Here is an 18,646-nt window from a genome sequence, read left to right as displayed (position 1 = left end):
TAGCAAACTTTTCCAATGAAAAAACAAGGACGAAATGTTGTTTCATCTACTCAGTATTAAAGCCTGGCTTTCCAGGATAAGAACTTCCCTTTCAAGTTTTTCAGAAGTTCCTAACTCTTAAGCTTTCCCGTTTGAAGAGTAATGGAAAATTGGGTTTGACAAGGAGAAAATGAATTTTATTCATGCTCAAGTTTTATGAAACAAGTAGAAAAAAACATCTTTCAAAGTCAACTTCAAGAAGGCAGACTTCATCCAAACTATTTCAGAATCAATCAAAAATGTCCCTCCAAAAGCCTTCAGTGTTTCTGCTAATATTCATTCTCACTTTGAAGACTCTCAGTCTTTTCCCTAGCTTAATTTCTACTAGAAACTTCACTTTGAAACAAACCTGTCCACATTCCTAGCGAACAGCTTGTTCTGAGAGAAGGAGCGTCAAAACAAAAAGTCAGAATCTGAAGTAACTGCTATCAGAGCTAAACAAATTGGAAAACTAGCTGGACTGAAGGCAGCTCACAGAAGGCAATTTGTTCTCACTACAATTTAAGAAAATTAGAGGAGTTACACAAGTAATCATTGCAGGGAGAGGATGTCACAGCAAATAACCCGATTACCAATCGCTTTCACTACCATAACACCTCCTTTGTATCAAAGAGCGCTCAGAGACATCCATTATTTATCGTCCTCCTCCGGCTCAGACTTCTCTGCAGCTATCCCAAGGTCCATCTGCAAGACTATCTGAACAGCAATCTCACACCTCACTGCAAGGCAGCTTGTCCCAGCACCTATCAGGAGTGCCCCAGGGCCCGTGCCCAATCTATTTTGCAAAGATGAGGGCCTCAAGGCACATTAAAAATAAAATTAAAAAAAAAAAAAATCAGTTTCACAAAACAATGCAAGAGCTACTTGCCAAATTCACAAAGAGCTTTGATCTTTGTTTCCAGCAAAATGGGGATAGGGTAAGGGACTCTGCTTTGTTTGGGACTGATACAGCCTCTGATATATACCGACTCATAAGCTATCAGAAAAACAGGTAGAGCTTTTGTAGTAACACCAGAACATCCACTTTTGAAGACATCATTGTACAGAAATAACCCTCATTACTTCTGGCACAAGGTGGTATTTATCCAACACGTAGAATGTAGCAGATCTCCTTTATGGTATTAACACACAGAAAAACTGTCAACTCCACCAGGCAAAGAAGAGCCAATTCACGGCCGCGCCACAGCACATCAACTGCTCCCTTGGTGCCACGCACCAGACCAAAGAGGCAGGGAGAAAAGTATAAGCTCCCTTCTCAAAAATCAATAATTGCTACTGCAACTCAAGCTCAAATAACGTCCTATCAGTAAGTTATGAGTACTAACAAATTTAGAAGCTTTTAAAGCACAGAGCAAGAATAAATGGCAGTGTTTAAAAAGCAAGAGCACATGGACTTTGTAATGGCATATATAGTTGTCTCCTAATGGCATGCACAAGGAAACTGAGCCTACAACAGTTATGCTGAGAGGTTTGGGCAAAACCCAAAAATAAAAACAAAATGTATATTAACCAATTAATATTTTTCCACATCAGCCATCCTCATTAAGCTTAACAAACCAGGAAACCACATATTTTCAGCTCTGCTGTTTGCTGCCTATTTGGAAAGTCAGACTTGCACTCAGTGATGTTCAATCAACACTTTAAAAAAAAAAAAAAAAGAGTGCCAACTAACAGCAGGAAAATTCCATGCAAATGCTAAGGATCGAGCCCTGAAGTACAGTTGAGTAAACACAGTAGCCATCTTCACTGGGAAAACAGTCAAAGCACACTTAATATTCAGCTTCTTCTGCTAAGTCACAGGTATAATGCAGGTTTACTTGGAAATAACTTTTAAAAGCAATGATTCAACTTGGCATTTGGCAGCATGGAGCACTACAGAAAGTTGGCGGGAGCAGACTGAAATTAAACACTTCCTCCTTCCCAAATAAGTGTTTCTGAGTCTATAATCATACTACATTGCTTTCGTGACTAAAATTCTTCAGCTATTCCACAAATGCAAAGGTGTTTACCTCATAATGACTGGTCTATGCAATGTATTTTTAAACTGAATTGAGTTCAGTTGTACTTTAGGTCTCCTTGCACAGGTTGGTTCAAGTTCATTTTGTCAGGAATTCTGTACTCAGAGAGCTGCCCTGGGGACTCAGGCCTGACAACACTCCCTGTCCCAGCATAGCACCTGGCACTGCTACAGCCTTTTACCAGAAAAGGCTCACCACGAAAAGGTACTGACTTGACGCCTTAGGAGCACAGAAAACACCAAGTTGCTTGAATACCACAGACAGGCAACCTGAGCAGTTTCCCACCTTTAAGAAGTAAAATGCAGGATTCTACAGATTGAACTGAGTAGTTACCAAGCAAGTGGCTGCACCTGCATGCACAGTATCTCAGGATTTGAAGCACAGAAATACAAAACCTATCAGATCTGATTCAATCTTTCTGAAAACGGAGCTGATTAAATTAAAAAAAAAAAATTCAAACACTCATACATATAAAGCACTTGTTTCCATTACAACGTCTCAAAAATCAGTGCTCATTGAGCTCAGTATTTTAAGAACCAGTTCCTGAAATAAATGAGGTTTCCCAGGCACACAGACAAAAGGCTCTTCCATCTCTTCAGAAGCACAGGGAATGACATGCAGCAATGAGAGGAGATGAGAACAGACATAAAGGACCTGCAAGCAGTAACTTCCTTCCTCTCACAGCCTAGGTTTGCCACTGCTAGAGGTTTTGCGTAACACAAGTTCTCTAAGCTGCTTGTTTCCATGCAAGCCCCAAACTTGCTGGCTTTAGCCATGGCTGAACAGCTGTGGCACCTGGCCAATCTCCTCAATGCTGGTAGCTGCCCACCCACCCTCCTGACATCCCTATGATTAAGGAAACCACATTGAAAACCAAAAACCTATATGCCAAGAAACAGTTATAACCATACATAAAAGACACCCAAAAAACCCTTACCCAGGCCTCAAGGCAGTCCTCAGGATCACCCCTGCTAAACAGTTCGAAGGCCACACTCGCCCCTTCCTACCTCTGAAGTCCAGCAAATCCTGTACTATTTTCTGCAATGAGGAACATCCTCAAGATGATGACATAAAACACTTCCTCCTTGTGAAAAACTGAAATACAGACTTTCCACAGGCAATTCCTTTGTTTGCTGCTTTGCACAACTTCCCTCCCAGAACACAACCCTCTCACTCTCCTACCATGCCCAAAACCAGCAGCATGCTCGCTCTACATAGGAACGAGAGCCAGCTTTAACCACCAGCTGTGAGCAACCTTCTTGATTCAGCTCACCACACCAGCAAATCACAAAGATTTGCTCTTTTCCTGGTTTAGTTTCCTGATGGTTGAATGAATGGTTATGATTTACCAAGGAGTCAAACACAAAGATGCTGCAGAAGCGCATCATCAGCAGAGATCTCCTCCTTCGGTGGTGACAAATAGGCTGCAAATAATATGAGCTAACCAGGGCCACCCTTGGACATCACCAGTAGCATCATTGCCAGGATAAGATGTTTTTGTTCGCCAACTGCCTTTGCTGGGGAAATTCAATTCTGAGCTTAGAGCTCACATCCTGGGCTGTTCCTGTGAATGTCATACTACTGCCTTGTGCAGAGGCTCCCACGCCACCTCCTTTAGTGGTATTTTAGAAAGAACAACCTGTGAACCACAGAAAGGTTATAAACTTCAAATGAGTTTGCAATCCTAAATCCCAAGGATTATAAGTATCTTGCAGCTTAGCATGGCACCTTAAACATAGAAAGTAAGATTTGGGAAATTGCCTCTATTTTTTTTTTGCTACACCGAGCAGTAAATATGATTTTCAATGACGTTCTTGCATGCATAACTTTCCATTATGTATCAAATCAAAAAAACAAAACACAAAGCATGACTCTCAACTCTGAGTCCGGCATGCCAGGAGCGTAACAGTTAATGTTGGAAGCATGTATGATTTTCTCCAAGATTTTTCACAACATTTACATTCTTCTCGAACATTTTTCACAAAAACTCAATTTTGAATCAGAGCTACACACTGGATTTATTTAACTGATCAAACGAAATTATTCAGTCTGCTGCTGTTCTGCCTCTCCTGCTGCTTAACTTGAATTTTAGATATCAAGATATTCTATTAGTCACAGCTGAAGAAAAGTTCTGCTACCTGCTTAACGGCCATAAAGACTGACTACAAAATAAAGGAGAATTGCAAGCACATTAAAAGGAAATATTGTGACACCTTTCAAATAAACAGTAAATGATATTTTGGTTCCAAGAAAGATGAGTCATAAGAAAATTTACATGTATGCAAGGAGCTTCCTTCACTTTGCTCTGGACAAGACTGAGCATAAAGAACCATGATATAGTCTCATCAGCAACTGAACACATTTTCCAAGTATCTGACCTTAAATGATCCCAACTCCATCAGAGAATAGTAACTGTAAGAAAGCAACATACATTAGTGACACTTCTCTTGGTTAAGCCTTTTGCAAATGTTATTGGGTCTCGTTACGGTGGTGAGGGGATATGAGCTCCTATCTTTAGAAAGGAGTAAGAATTTACAAATTGTATAGGAAAAGAAAAAAATTGGGATTAAAATCCAGGAACACCTGTATCCTATTTCCAAACTTAAAGCAGCAGATAATTAGATGCTCGACCGTAGAACCACAAAATACCTAATTTAACAAAATAAGGCCGTTTGCTTTAGCACCTAAGTGCAAATGAGATTAATGCCAGTACACTCCATACCAGAATTACTAGGAGAACATTACATCCGTAAAGAATTAAAAACAGAAGCATACACAACCAACTCTGTTAAACAGTACTCCTTAGCAGCACCTGATAGTGACTATTACACTTTTGCAAAGGAAGAAAACCCCTAACGTGGTACTCTGTGGGGAAAAAAACAAACATGCCAAAAAAAACCAACCGCCATCCTTGCTACTGTCCTACACGAATAATTGTTTTCAGTTATTCTGATGCGCCTATAAGGAGTTGAGATCTAAGACCCGGATTCAACAAACTGCTTTGCTTATGCTTTAGAAAGCTATTAAGTGCTGAGTGGAAGAACTAGTCACAGTTCCATGAAACAGCTGCCTGGAGAAGTAATTCCCAGCATACTTCATACTGGCACCATTCCCCATTTTCTGTAAACAGTATGTCCCAAGAATTATGCCTGTAGCTTTAGGAAAGTATTGTTGCATATCCTGCCAGACATACCTGCCTTGCAAACACTGCACCACATGGTAAACCAAGGAATATCCAGTGCCAAAAAACAAACAAACAAAAAAAGAACCTATAGTTTTATGATATTCCAAAACGTAACCAAATGTATCTGAAAACAAGCCTTGGAAGATGGAAGTAATGTCAATCAGAATTTCCAAGCACAGCAGCTGCAGCTATTTTACACCTAACATAAAACAGCAGTCCTCAGGATGTGGGGGTGATATGACGTAAGGCTGGCAGATGCCAGTCCCTTCCCACTGAAGAAACTGGGACAGCAATTCACAGCAGATTGATCTAGTATCTCTTTGCACAGAACTAGACCGGATGTAGTGCCCTCTCAGATAGATGAGTAAACAAATCATTAGTTATTTCACAAAGCTAAAAGGCACACAGTTGCAACTAATCAGTTTTTATCCATATGATAAGTCTTACAGTGAATGATGTGCATTAGGAAAGCTGAAGGACCATCTTTTAGAGGAGAAAGGAAGCTTATGTAGAATTTACCCAAACCAAACGCCAAAGCAGTAAACTGAGTAACAAGCAATCATTTATGTAAAAGCCACAGTAAGGAGATTGGAATAAGCATGTTTGTACATTTCCAGATATAACTGGAGCCAGAGGCAATCATGTTTATGTGAGGGAAACAAAAAAACCAGCAACCCTATTGCCTAGCTCCTTTAAGAAATGTGCTTTTTATTCATTGTTGGACATCTAAAGGTATGAAGATCTCAAGACCAGATTTTTCTTTCCCCGCTGTAGTAACATTGTCATTAGCAAGGTATAACTGTATCATCACAATCACCAATTATCTTATCATTTGCCTATACTCTGTCTACTCCAACCAGTTCCATTTCCCATGTGATCTAATGCTGTTAAAAAAAAAAAAAAGAGACATTCATGTAATTACTACTATTCACTTGTGGGTAGAGGGCTGTGCAACCTTTACTTGCAGAAATCCCTACTTCAAGGTATTATGCAAGTCGATGAATTGTTACACACTGCAGTGGGAACCAAGAGTAAAGCTATGAACAGAACCCTCCTAGTTCAGATAACATCTTGCTATTTACTAGTAACAGGTACGATAATGGTATAGTCATGTACACTACAGCAATTTTATGAGATGTGCTCTCATCAATGAAAACTATGTCCTACGGCAAGACAACTAGCAGTTGGTTGCCCACAAGAATAGAGCTACAGACTCCTCTCTACTGTAGAGGCACACCAGCTTTCATTACCTGTACCAAGTTATCAGTGGCCTCTCTCCTATGCAGGCATCACTTATGCATTTGGAAGAAACGCCAAAGGAAGAGCTCCTGAATGCACAATCTTCACCTCAGGTGGACCCTGGTGAGGGTGAGGCAGGCAGGACCACTTCCAGAAGGAGCCAGCTCACAGCCCCACGGGTACACGGGCACTGGATCCGTGTCACTTCCTTTAGCAACAGCACAGCCCCTCCGTGCTGTCTCCCCCACCCACAGCTCCAGTACTAGTGCTTGCAGAAGTGGAAACAGGGAACTGATCCTGTTGAAAACAAACCTGGAAAGAAACAAAAAAGAAACCATTTTTTATTAGGCTGAGTTCCTACAAATTAGCATGCATAAAGGAACAGCCTTAATGCGGGCCCTTACTAATCACTCGGGGCCTTACCTGAAAAGCAGAGTGAGAAGTAACCACCAAAACAAACATGATGTGGAAAGCAAACCAGGCCAAAGCAACACAGACACATTCTGCACAGGAACTGTTTCAAGAAAGGATCCCAGGACTGGTTTGACTTATGCTCTAAAGTGGAAATCCAGCTGGGCAAGCAGCTTAGCCATCAGCAAGCGAGACCAGAGATCAGCCACAGTCCAGCATCTTGGACAATTCCACCATACATCACAATTCCTAAGTTTCCTAACTGCAGCTAAGTTCTGGGTTTTTTTTTCTGTGAAACATAAGAGATGAAAGGGTGATAAACTGTCCAATCAGCCAAGTTCCTGCAGATCAGACACAACATTCAATAGGAGAAGGCAAGCTGTTTTGTGGAAAATCTTTCTCCTACTAAGCGAACACACTGGTTCCTAGCAAAGAACTGCAGTTCATTATTAGGAAATTAAGACAGGAAATTGAGGAATAAGGGAATTAAGACTGACTCAGATTTTTTGCCCTGAATTTCATTTAAAAAAAACCCACATTGTTTTGATCAACTTATTTATCATCCTTAGCAGTAGCATGACAAGAGTAACACTTCCCAGGACCTCACGGCATTCAGTGCATCTGTACGCTCAGCACTGCCTGCCTCAAACAGAAGAAGGGAAAAAGTGTATCTACAGCATTAAAACACCAATTTCACAACCACTAAATTGCAATGTGCTGGCGCCAAATTGTTTTTCACTTGAATGACAAATAATGTTTACTCTATAAGATGTGTGGAAACGGGTCCTCAGCTAAAAGTCAACAAATAGTGTAGGCAAGATAGTTTGCGCCCAGGCAAAATACTATAGGCTGTCTGGGTGCTCAAACCATATTGGGAACAACCTCCTGTATGCAAAGCAAATGAAGACCAAAGCAAGGATGAAACAGAGAAAAACTGATCTCATCCCAAAATAAAATTGAAGAATTATGTCAGAAATGTGAGGTAACCAACATGAAATCGTATCACACACATGCCAACAGCTAATGGAGAGCTCGTGTTCAAGCAAGAATTACCATTTCTGAGGCACAGACTCTGTACTTGAAAGGAGGAAGAAATTCATCAGGCAATGTTACGCACACACATCTTTAAAGAGGCATGTCCTACCGCACTGCGCAACAGATAAATACCTATTTTGGCAGTTCAAGTTTGTGCTAAAACAATCTCACAAGCCCTTCTTTTATGCCTTTGAGCAGCCACAAGTCCTCAACATGCCGCTGCTCCTGGGGATGGCACAGCAATGACCAAACATAGGGACATTCCTGCTCCTCCCAAACTGGTAGAGAAGCCCTCAGGCCATCTCAGAATTTACTCAAATCAAAGCCTAAAGAGAAAATTGATCCTGCATAACCCTATTACAGACATGTAAACACAATGATAAGCAGTCCAGATTTTACAGTAACGTGAGGCCTTTATCTGAAGAGCATCCAGAGAATTTTACAGACTGCATATATTAAATCCAAAACAGAGCTTAAATGTAGAACACATAACCAAACATGAAAAGGCTGTTACAACGACAAGTACCTTAAAGAAGGATATGGATTAATACCTGGACAAAAAGACAGAGGCTGATTAAGTTGCAGCCCTTAACCTGCCTGCACGAGGCTGACTTCCACTGGGCTGCCCAGCTGCACAGACCTAGCAGCTTTTTTACAGGTTCTCTTTACATAGGAAAATCCATGCATGGTACACAGTTGAAAGGCATGTGGAACAAACTGCCCCTCCATCCCCCCAGCCCAACACAAGATCACATTAAGCAGCCTTTGACAACAAAATAACCAGAAAAAAAAAAACATACTTAGAAGCATATTAGTGAAGCTCTCCACATATCCACACCGGGGGAAATGGCTGCACATTAATCTCTCTCATTGCTGAGATGGCTCAGCAGCAGTTACAGTGATCAGCACCAACCAAGGGGGCATCACCCAGTGTCTGATGAGCAGGAGCACCCCATGACCGTTATCCACAGAACTCAGGTTGACAGCCTGAGCAAGAGACAAATATTAGAGCAAAAAGCAAAGGAAGCAGTGAAATTTCTACAAAACAAACTGCCCGAGCTCCAGAGAAAAACATTCAAGAACAAGATTGGAAGATTTCCATTAAGCACATTAGAAGGAAAGTACATACTTTCTTTCCTCTCATATCATGCAAAGCAAAGCACGAGCCCAACACTTTCACCATTAGTTACTAGAAGTTTAGAACTGGAATTGTCAACCCAGCTTCTATCTGTGCCATCCCTCTGTACCAAGGAACCAACTCCCATGCCCCTCCAGATTCCCACTTCAACAGTTGATGACTTAATGTCTTTGAAAGCAGACTGCCCTCACTCAGAACCTAAAACCAACACAGAGCCATTAGCTAACCCGAGACCCAGGAGTTTAACAGGCACAAAGCGCTTGTGCGCAAGGCAAAGCCAGAAACTCCGAGCTCAGCAGCTATGCACACAGTGCCCATCATCCAACTGCAAGCCTTGGGAACGTCAGAGTATCACTGAGACAGGCTTTTTTAACACACTAAAATCAGTTCAACATTCAGAGTAAAACCCAGACCGGAAAGACGGAATTAATCATGCCTGAACAACATTAAAAGTAGAAGAGAGACCCTTCAAATGTGCTGTGCTTTTTCCCCTCATAGGAAAAAAATAATCTGAATATGACAGCTTCTATTCCATTTAAGAACAATCAGCATACAGCAGAAATGTTTCTGGCCAGGTATATCAGTTTAAAGAGCCCTGGTATCTCCTAGACCCTGCACGCAGCAAAGAAGCAAAAGCCACTGACCGAGTGCCAACAAAAAGCCACTCTGCTTCATCTTGGTGTGTGCCCAGGGGTTTTATTAAAGAGTCCAGCTCTCACAATCGAATTTATCAAGAATTTCCAGATGGATATTTCCTAAAGATGGAGAAGCAACAAGAAAAGAATCCAAACACTAGGGTCCAAGCTTTACAACACTTGAAAATAGTGTTTTACTTAGAAGGCTAAGAATTTTGGGTCTGGCTTCAACATCATAACCCAAGAATCCTACAGCTGTGGCACCCAAGGAAGCCAAGAACTTGCCCTGACCTTCAAATTCTGCTGTGTGGCTCCACTTTTTCTTCAAGGGAACCTTCACGGTTCCGCATCCCCAATCCTCTGTCAGCCAACGTCTCATATACAAATCATCTGTCCTGACAGCCCCTCAGTCACAACACTGCACAAACAGAAGACGTATGTGCATAAATCACTAATAGAAACACCAGGTTTGGTAACTATGAAACATCACAACTGTGCGAATGGCTCAGCAAAGACAAGTGCTGAGTGGAGCAAATGCAGCTCTCGCAGATCTGCCTCCTTCAACACAGTTAAAAGTCTGGATGGATGCGTAACAGCGGTTAACATGACGTGATGCCATTTGTACTTCCAGATTGATAGCAGTCTATTAATGCTCGTGAGTTTATCAGTACAAGTCTTAGTCAATGAAAAAAGGAGGAGCGCTGCCTTCTGCACAGTTGAATAATCCTCCTGATCTTGTTAGGAAAGTTCTCGTTCCTGATGCAACATCTGCCTTGACTACACGTTGTAAAGAACATCAAAATGATGCAGCTGAGATGAGCACATCCTCTCCCAGACACAGCTGTGTCACTCTGAGGCTGCTGCCCTTCCCCTCGCTGCTGCTGCCGCCACCGCCCACACCAATGCATCACTGGGAAAAATGGAAGAACTTTTTCCAGTTTGAATTTCCATCAGCCAAGCCAACGTAAAATAATTTGCCATAGGTGATTTGATAGAAGGGCACAGATCCAAAAAAACCTCAAGCTAATTCAAGTCAATCCACGGCCCCACCTCCCACTGCCACCCTCACCGAGCCAATGGTCAGAAACACGATCCAGCCAAAACCTAACAAAGCAAGAAGCAATTCATTACACCAGCTTGACTTCACTCCCGGACTTGAACTCCCAGACACAAAGACTCCCGTGCCAGCATGGAAAGACGCACGGACAGGAAGGAGGATGAACGACCGCAGCCCCAGTTTAAACTGCCAAGTTTCTAGATGAGCTTAGGCAAACCTAGGAGAGTTGCTTCAGAGAAGAGGTCACAACCTCCTCCCCCATACAGGCAGTAACATTCACACAGCCACACAGACAGCCTGTTCAGGCAGCCGATCCAAATGAAGTCAAATATTTTTCGGTACCACCATTTTCAGCTGGATCAGCAAAGAGAGAGTGACAAAAGAATAACTCCTTTGGTGAAAGTACCACCAGAGACATCTGCTCTGGTGGCAATGCCCTAGAGGACACGTTAGAAGATTTAGCATGAGCAAGTCCATGCTCAGTCTTCTACAGAAAGAGTAAGACAACAGGCTCTGATGTCGCTCAGCAAAATCGAGATCCCTGGATTAAACAAGTATCTATAATTTTAATGTGTTCACTGCTGAAGGAACCTCAAAAGCAAAATTAAAGCCCCAGTTTCACATAAGTTTAAACCTAGCTTGCTTAGTAAACTGCTACAATAACATCTAATCTACTCTAAAAAAGAAAAAAAAACCAGGTCAGAGGGTCAGATGAGTACAATTGCATGAGCTCAGACTGCCACAAGAATCCCTCACCATCAAGGTTCTGCAGAACATCTTTTCCAGAGGCAGAAGACTTATTTTTCTATAACATTAGGACAACTTGGTGCTTTGGTTTTGTTTGTTTGTTTTTGTTTTTATATTAAGCAGCTTCACCAGTATTAGTAGCAGAATAAAGCCAGCTACAGGCGGAATTCGAGAGCCCTGCGGAGTGCTGAAGCAAGTGTTAAGAACACTATTAAAGCTGCGTGTATTCCTTCAAGCCCCTATCACTGGGGAGGTAAGTACTTTTCCACGCATTTTTACTGTTATTTCAGTAAGCTTTTCACCCACCACTCCCATTACCGGAGAAAGAAAAGCACTTAAAGATCATTCCAACACCAAGCAGCTAAACCATGCTACAAAACATAATGCTGGGGGGGTCTTGTGAGTTCTGAGAGCCCAGTGTGGCTTGTTGGTTTGTTTTTCTTCTTCTTAAACGTAATGCTGTCGACTACTAGTGCAATGCCAGAGGGCTTTACAACACCAAAATAAGGAGATAAATGTGTCTACTCTGCCTAGTTTACATGTGCCTTCATCTTCCACGAACTTGAGAGCAGTAATAAGTGCAGGGAAGTCATTCCAAGGCTGAAAAATAAGTTCTCAGCTAATAAGGATTTAAATGTTTTATTTGAATTGCATTTCTTCTTTAGGCTTTAGAAAGAAAGAAAAGTTCTTTGATGTGTTATGTTTGGAGCTGTACAAATCAGAGTTTTCACTGAGCCTTAAAACCAACACCTTACTCAGCTACAGATGAAACAGTTTACCGTCGCATAACCCAGGCTATCAAAACAACTTAAGAATCATGGGCAAGGATGAACACATCTCACATTTGTTCTTTTGGACTTTGCTCACGTTATTTTTTGTATTCCTTCCATGAGATTTTTGCTAGGGAGAGAAAAAAAAAAAAGCAACATTTCCACAGAGAATTGCCAAGAGATGAAGAAATGGAAAACACACTAATGAGCAGAAAAACAATACTGCTGCTCTATGGTAACTATTAACTTCTGCATAATTGTAGAGAGCGTGTTAGCAGTAACCATAGATCAATAAGTCAAATAGAAGTGATGAGTCAGAAATCCATTTCAATATTTACACTATTTCTACAAGGCATAGCTAGGGTAGTACTCCAGCCAAACGGAATGACTGTGCCTTCCATCTCAGCCCCCCATGCCGGACCTCAGCTGGAGAGGCCAGAAAGCCAAAAATGAAAACCACAAAACCAACTCCACCGACATCACAGCCAGACGCTGTGGTGGTTAGAAGCATCTCCCAGTCCAGACGACTGGATCGAGAAGCATTGACAAGACCCTCGATAACGAAGTAACACACGCACTGAATAGGAATCAGAGCAAGAGCTCCCTAATCATTTCACAGAGCACTAATGAGCAGGTTACATAAACCCACCGGGCTTCAGGCAGGGCTGCTGCGAGACAGGGGCTCTCCTCTCAGGGATGCACCACGAAGCCGGGCAGCGGCTGCCCGCTGCTCCCTCCGGCCCCAGCCGCACGCTGTTGCTCGCCCATCCCCGCCGCCTTCTGCCCGATAACAGCTCCCATTGTGCAGCTGCTCCACGCAGGAAGGCGAAGCCGAGAGCCGCGCTCCCAGGTGGGAAGACACGATCCTCACCTCAAGGGCCGCTCCAACAGCTCCGCCGAGCATCGAACCGAGCGGCGGGCGCCTCGGCCCCACAGGATCCCCCCACGGTGAGGGCACCCCGCCGGGCCGGGATTGAAGGGCTGAGGGCTGCCACTCCGCACCGGGGCCGCTACAAAGCGGCGAGGGCCGGGCGGCACCGCGGGACCCCCGTCCGGGCGCCGGGCCTGGACGAGGGCTCGGTCAGCCGGCGGCGGAGGAGCAGGAAGCGCCGCGGGCCGCTCCGCGGGGCCGGGGGGCTCCGGGGTCTCTCCGCCCGCCGCCGGGCCCTCGCGGCCGCTCCCGCCGGCTCCACCTGCGCCGCGCTCGGCGCCCCACCCCGCGCCCGGCCCGCCGCCCCCTGCCCCAGGGCGGGCGCCGCAGGGCGTCGCCGCCTCCCCCGGCCCCTCACGTACTTCCCCGGGGCGCCGCCGCCCGCGCCCCCCCTCCCCCGGTCCCCTCAGGCTCCGCTGCCCCCCGCCCGCAATCCCCCCCCCGCGGCCCCTCGCCCGCCGCGGCTCCGGCCCGGCCTCACCCCGCCCCGCGGCCCGGAGGCGCTCACCTGCCGGCCGCAGCCGCCTCCCTCCGGCGCCTCCTCAGCCGCCCGTCGCCACTGAGCAGCGCCGCCGCTCCCCCCTCCCCGCGGCGGCTCCCGTCCCCGCCGCCCGCCACGCCCATCCCGGCCGCCCATTGGCCGCCCTCCCCGTCGCTCTGCCCTGGGATGGCCGCGCGGCGCTTCCCGTCACAGCTCCGGCCCCGCCCCTCTCCGCCCACGGGCCCCCGAGTGTTTTATTCACTCAGGGGCTTTGGCGCCCCCACTCCATTCTGCCGTTCCTGATTGGATGAGGCGGTCGAAAGGGAGAGCCGCGATAGGCTGCCGGAGGTGCCAGCTGCGGCTGTGGGCCCGCCTCCGCGCTCGGCGTTAGGCCGCGTTGGGGCGGGGGGCAGCCGGGGTGCGCGGAGGTCGGGCGGGCGTCGTCCGGGCCGCGGCGGGGGCTTCGCTGCAGCGGCCCGCGCACAAATCTGCCTCCTGCCTCCGAGCCCAGGCCTGGAGACACTCGGGGCGGTGCGGCCGCCCCGCAAGCAGGGCCCAGCTTTCCACAGAGCGGCTCCCGGGTTTCGCTGTGCCGTCGGCTTCCTTCCCTCCCTACAAAAGCAGTCACCCCTGCGGGCAGATGTCAGCTGCGGCAGCGTGCGGGAGGGGGGCGAAGGAGCGTCGCGTTGCCAGAAGCATCCCTCGCTATCGCTGTCAAGGCTTTTCCGCAGGTCGGCCGCCTTCCCCGTGTGAGGGCTGTGAGAGGCCCACGCACGGGAGGCCCCAGGCCGGCGGCAGCACGGCGGGGAGGCTGGTGGGGCCGGGTGGAAGAGCAGTGCTGCCGCGGGGCCTGGTGCCACCCCAGGGCACGGTGGTGCCTCGGTTACCCGGTCAGCCGCCCCTAAGAACCGCTTCCTTCCACACGGGCTGCGATAAAATGTGCCATTTTCTCCACAGACGTCTTCCATCACCTGGGTTACGGGGAAAATGTGAGCGGTTCACTCTTAAAGCCCAAAATGTTGTTCCCCGGCCTCCTTCCCCAGTGCCAAAAAGCACAGGCGTGCCACTGTTCTCAAAGCAGGGAGGCAGTGCCTCGCATGGCAGACACCCCGAGGCTGGCTGCTCTTAGCCGGCCGGGCTGAAGCATTTTACCGGGGCTGACTGTTCCCAGCCGCTGCCTCCTCTCACCGGGCATTCGAATGGCTACTTAATCCAAAATGCAAGCTGAAATAATTCCTGGAGCAATCAGCTGGAAAATAAATAAGCAAATAAATAAATAAATAAACGGACAAACACAACACCTCAGGAAATTGAAACGCAAAGATTACCTAAGGTTTCTATGGATCATTATCTCGTTATCTCCGCTATCTCCTCCCTGCATGCACCAGTACCCCATGCTCCTCTTTGTTCCTGAATCCAGCAAAGAAAGAGTGACAAAGAACATGGGCTATAATGTGATCTGGTGCACGCCCGGAATAGAACACAAGGGAACTGGAATCAGTGCTCATTTCAAAATACGGTGTGCAAAAATCATTTACGTTGGAGGGACAGAAGTAGGAGGATGACCCAAACTCAGTTTCAGACTGATGCTCTGTCCCCTCAAGTCACCATGTTTGAGAATTAAACTAAGAAGAAAATATATAAATATTCTTACATCTCACGTCATTCTGCTCAGAAAGCAAAACCAAAGCAGATAGCTGCTCTCCTTCTCACAGCTGCCTCTGATACTTTCAGAGCGCTGCTCTCAGACAGCAGCACAATGCAGCAACGTTTCAGCCAGTGTCCCCAAATGGCTAGGCAGACATTTCTACCAGCCCGAAGATCTTGTGTAGTTACAGAAACTGGAATCATTTCTGACCTGGCATAGCTCTTAATATGTTGCATTCCCCATGACTTTGGTTTAACTCTTAATAATATTCACTACCTCAGGGCCTGTGACAATGCTTCTGATAAAGCATGGTGCATCACACTTCAATTTCTAAGCAATTTCTAAGCATCTCTGTATTATAAAAACTCTGCTCTTCAATGAGAATGATCTGAGGACAAGTAAAGAAAAGGATAGGACATCCTATTGTAACTAAAGGTCCTGTGTATGCTTCAGCTATATGTAGCTTTTACAAATATTTATTAAAGATTTAATTTGATTTGTTGCTATACTACTTATCTGCTCAGCTATTTGTATCTCCCCAGCTCTCCATATAGTCATTGGTGACTAAAGGGGAAGGGGTTGTTTTGGTGGGAAAGAAAAGGAAGATGACCCTAGAGGTCACCTTAATAGAACCAGCTGAGCATCCAACACAGCAAATGGCACACTTGCTACACTGACCTGTGTGTCTCTCTCTGTACAGTCAGTCTTCATGCACAAAGCTGCGATGAAAATTAGTTCTCCAAGGTCCTATATTGGAAGCAGGGCTTCAGGGTGCTTTAATTTTTTTTAGTAACGAAGAAACAGAAGAGACATGATAGCACATCAAAGATATCCAGCCCTACTGCTCCTTTCCCACCTTTTAAGAGAAGAGCATTCTGTGGAGCTGGCTGTGTATGTTGTGCCCACATGCTCCCGATAGCGGTACCATTTTAGAGAAGATCCTTTCTGGTCTCACTGGGACAGCAGGATAGTATGCTATCCCCTAAGGAGCTGAGAGTATACTACACACGCGCTCATGATAATACAAACTCCATGTCCTCAGCACAGATACCCAGAGGCTTAACATCATCCCTTCCTATTGGCTACCTAAAACAATGTTGGCGATTAAATCTCCCTTCTCTAATCGCACTGTAATACTACCCCTTCTAGGAACAAGCCATACCAGTATAAATACTACAACATAAGCATTTTTATGTTGCTATAACTGCACTCAGCCCGGAGGAATTCCACCTTTTTGACATCAGAGGTAAAATGTGAGAGCTTTTTTATGTGACTGAGCACTGAAAATGTTCAAAACCATTTCAAAAAGAGTGCCTCTAGTAGCAATACAAATCTACTATGGGAAGCAAAAACCGAAGTGTTACACGCAGGCTTTCTCCTGTTGTTCAGTGAGCAGACCTGAACAATATGGTTGCTAAACCAAAACATCCTGTTTGTATGAACATTGCCATCTTGGTTGTGCTGCGTCAGAGGTGAGGGAATGATTTCAGAATGCCTCAGAAAAAAATCAGTACAGCTTTTTTTTGCCCACATATCAGGAAAGATGAGATGAAGATTTTTGCATCATTTCTGAGAATGAGAAATGTACCAAAGAACCAACTGCTGAATGGTACTACTATACGTCAGAACTGCTACATGTTCCTTTTGAAACAGTGGGCATATATACTGGTAATGTAAAACGCTTTGCAGTTACCATAATTAATATGGCAAGGATCTGAATAGTAAGAATTCTTTATATTCTTTCTTCCACAGAGAAGCCTCACCCAAACAGCTCGCCAAGAGCCAGCTCTGTACAGTGCAAAGCATATTCTCTACCACCAGACACACGATGCGTGCAGAACAGTCTGACTATCCCTTTTATCTCAATTATCTGTGTGTGAGTAATCTTACAGGGCAAATACTTCATTCAGATTCTCTTTGCTTCCATTTTATGACATGGATTTTCATGGCCGTTTACTTTTCTCCTCCTGCTGAAAAGCAAGAAGATTGGAGTCTCAGAGTCTGCAGCTTTATGTTTAGTCACTGCCCACGGAGTCACTGCAGATGGTATCTGCTCAGCGCTACCACATGCTGGATAACATATATTAAGAGCAAAAAACCCTCATGAAATTGCTTTCAAAATGCTTACAAAGTAAGCCCCGTGATCCCAGTAGGAATGAGGTGACAGCTCAGTAGAAGGTCCTACTCAAATATTTTATGTAATTTCAGCTTCAAGTTACAAAGAGTGTATTTTAGCATCACATAGGACAAGAGGATGTATCTGTGCTTCCAGTTCCCTCCAAAAAGATAATTTCATAGGGCAGCCTGGACCTTGTAATTATTATTTTTATAAACTTGTTTTAATTGGACTATTGCATGGCAGGGAAGGCTTATTTTCTCAGTGGGACTCTGTGTGCCAGAGAACCAGGATTAAAGACCGCAACCAGTCACCGAATAAGAAAATCACTGAGAAAAGAGAAACAGCTGGAGATAGGCCAAAGTCTCTGCCAAGAGATGCTTCAGTGAGTGAGTGCATTCACTCTGATGAGCAGCCCAGAGGATAGCTCTTGAGAAACAGTTCCTGAATTAGCTTTTAGTCTTGTTATCTGGCAGTGAACTTTATAGCTTTCACAAAGAGGAGCAGGCTTCACAATCCTGCCCAGTGTCCTTCCAGTGATGACATACTGGATGTCATTGGGCTGTATGAGAAAGACTGTCAGGACTCTAGTTGAAGAAACCTGTTAGTGAAGGCTTGAAATGTTCTTTTTCCTTACTGGGTATTGCTTTTGGCACAAGAACAAAACCGACAGCGCAAGAGGAAGGCTGCCAGCAAAATGATCATGAGAAAAAGGATTAAACCTAGTTTAACTTTCTAAAAGTGACCGATTTACATTAGCAGTTTGCCAGGGACAAAATGAATGTGCCGGGCAGCGTGCATTGTGGTGAACAGAGAAGTGAAAATTGTGGAATAAGCCTCATCGTGCAAAGAATTTTGCCTTTTCCACTCACCAGTGAAGACTGATCGTAGCTCTGCAGGATCAGGCTTTATATGATCTGCTCTTCAAATTTAAGATTTCAATTCTTTGAATCATGAGTGGTAAAAGGGTAATACATCAAATAAGCCCTGCATCTCTTTGAGGTGCCATTTCCTTACTTCTTCTGAACTCATTTGTGGCTCTTTAATGAGTTGTACTCCACACATTTTTTATGTCCTCTTAAATAAAATGTGTGTGGCTCTTGGCAATGCAGCCTATATACTGATAACATCTGAGTGACTTTGTGCTAAATTCTAATTAAGACACTTAATTGAGCCTCCAGTTGCTACTATGTCTAC

The 18,646-nt window shown here is 45.0% G+C and overlaps 1 protein-coding gene across 9 annotated transcripts in view; it reads right to left on the bottom strand.

The window, feature by feature from the left end:
* The window catches only part of NUMB (NUMB endocytic adaptor protein), a 92,195-nt gene extending 78,388 nt beyond the window's left edge, over positions 1–13,807 (bottom strand). For 6 of the 9 annotated variants that reach the window (XM_090141049.1, XM_090141057.1, XM_031593591.2 and 3 more), the window contains exons 1-2: positions 13,713–13,800; positions 6,492–6,792 (exon numbers count right to left, since the gene is read on the bottom strand). The gene's annotated coding sequence lies outside the window, so the exon portion shown is untranslated. Of the gene's footprint in view, positions 1–6,491; positions 6,793–13,144; positions 13,277–13,712 lie in introns of those variants that run through there. The other 3 variants (XM_090141050.1, XM_090141051.1, XM_090141052.1) reach the window with 3 other exon arrangements.
* Between the last annotated feature and the right edge of the window lie 4,839 nt (positions 13,808–18,646).

This window comes from Phasianus colchicus, chromosome 5, assembly GCF_987193195.1.
Source record: "Phasianus colchicus chromosome 5, bPhaCol1.hap1.1, whole genome shotgun sequence".
Lineage (NCBI taxonomy): Eukaryota > Metazoa > Chordata > Aves > Galliformes > Phasianidae > Phasianus > Phasianus colchicus.
The sequence above is the reverse complement of the archived record's forward strand: the minus strand, read 5'-3'. Positions and strand labels throughout refer to the sequence as shown.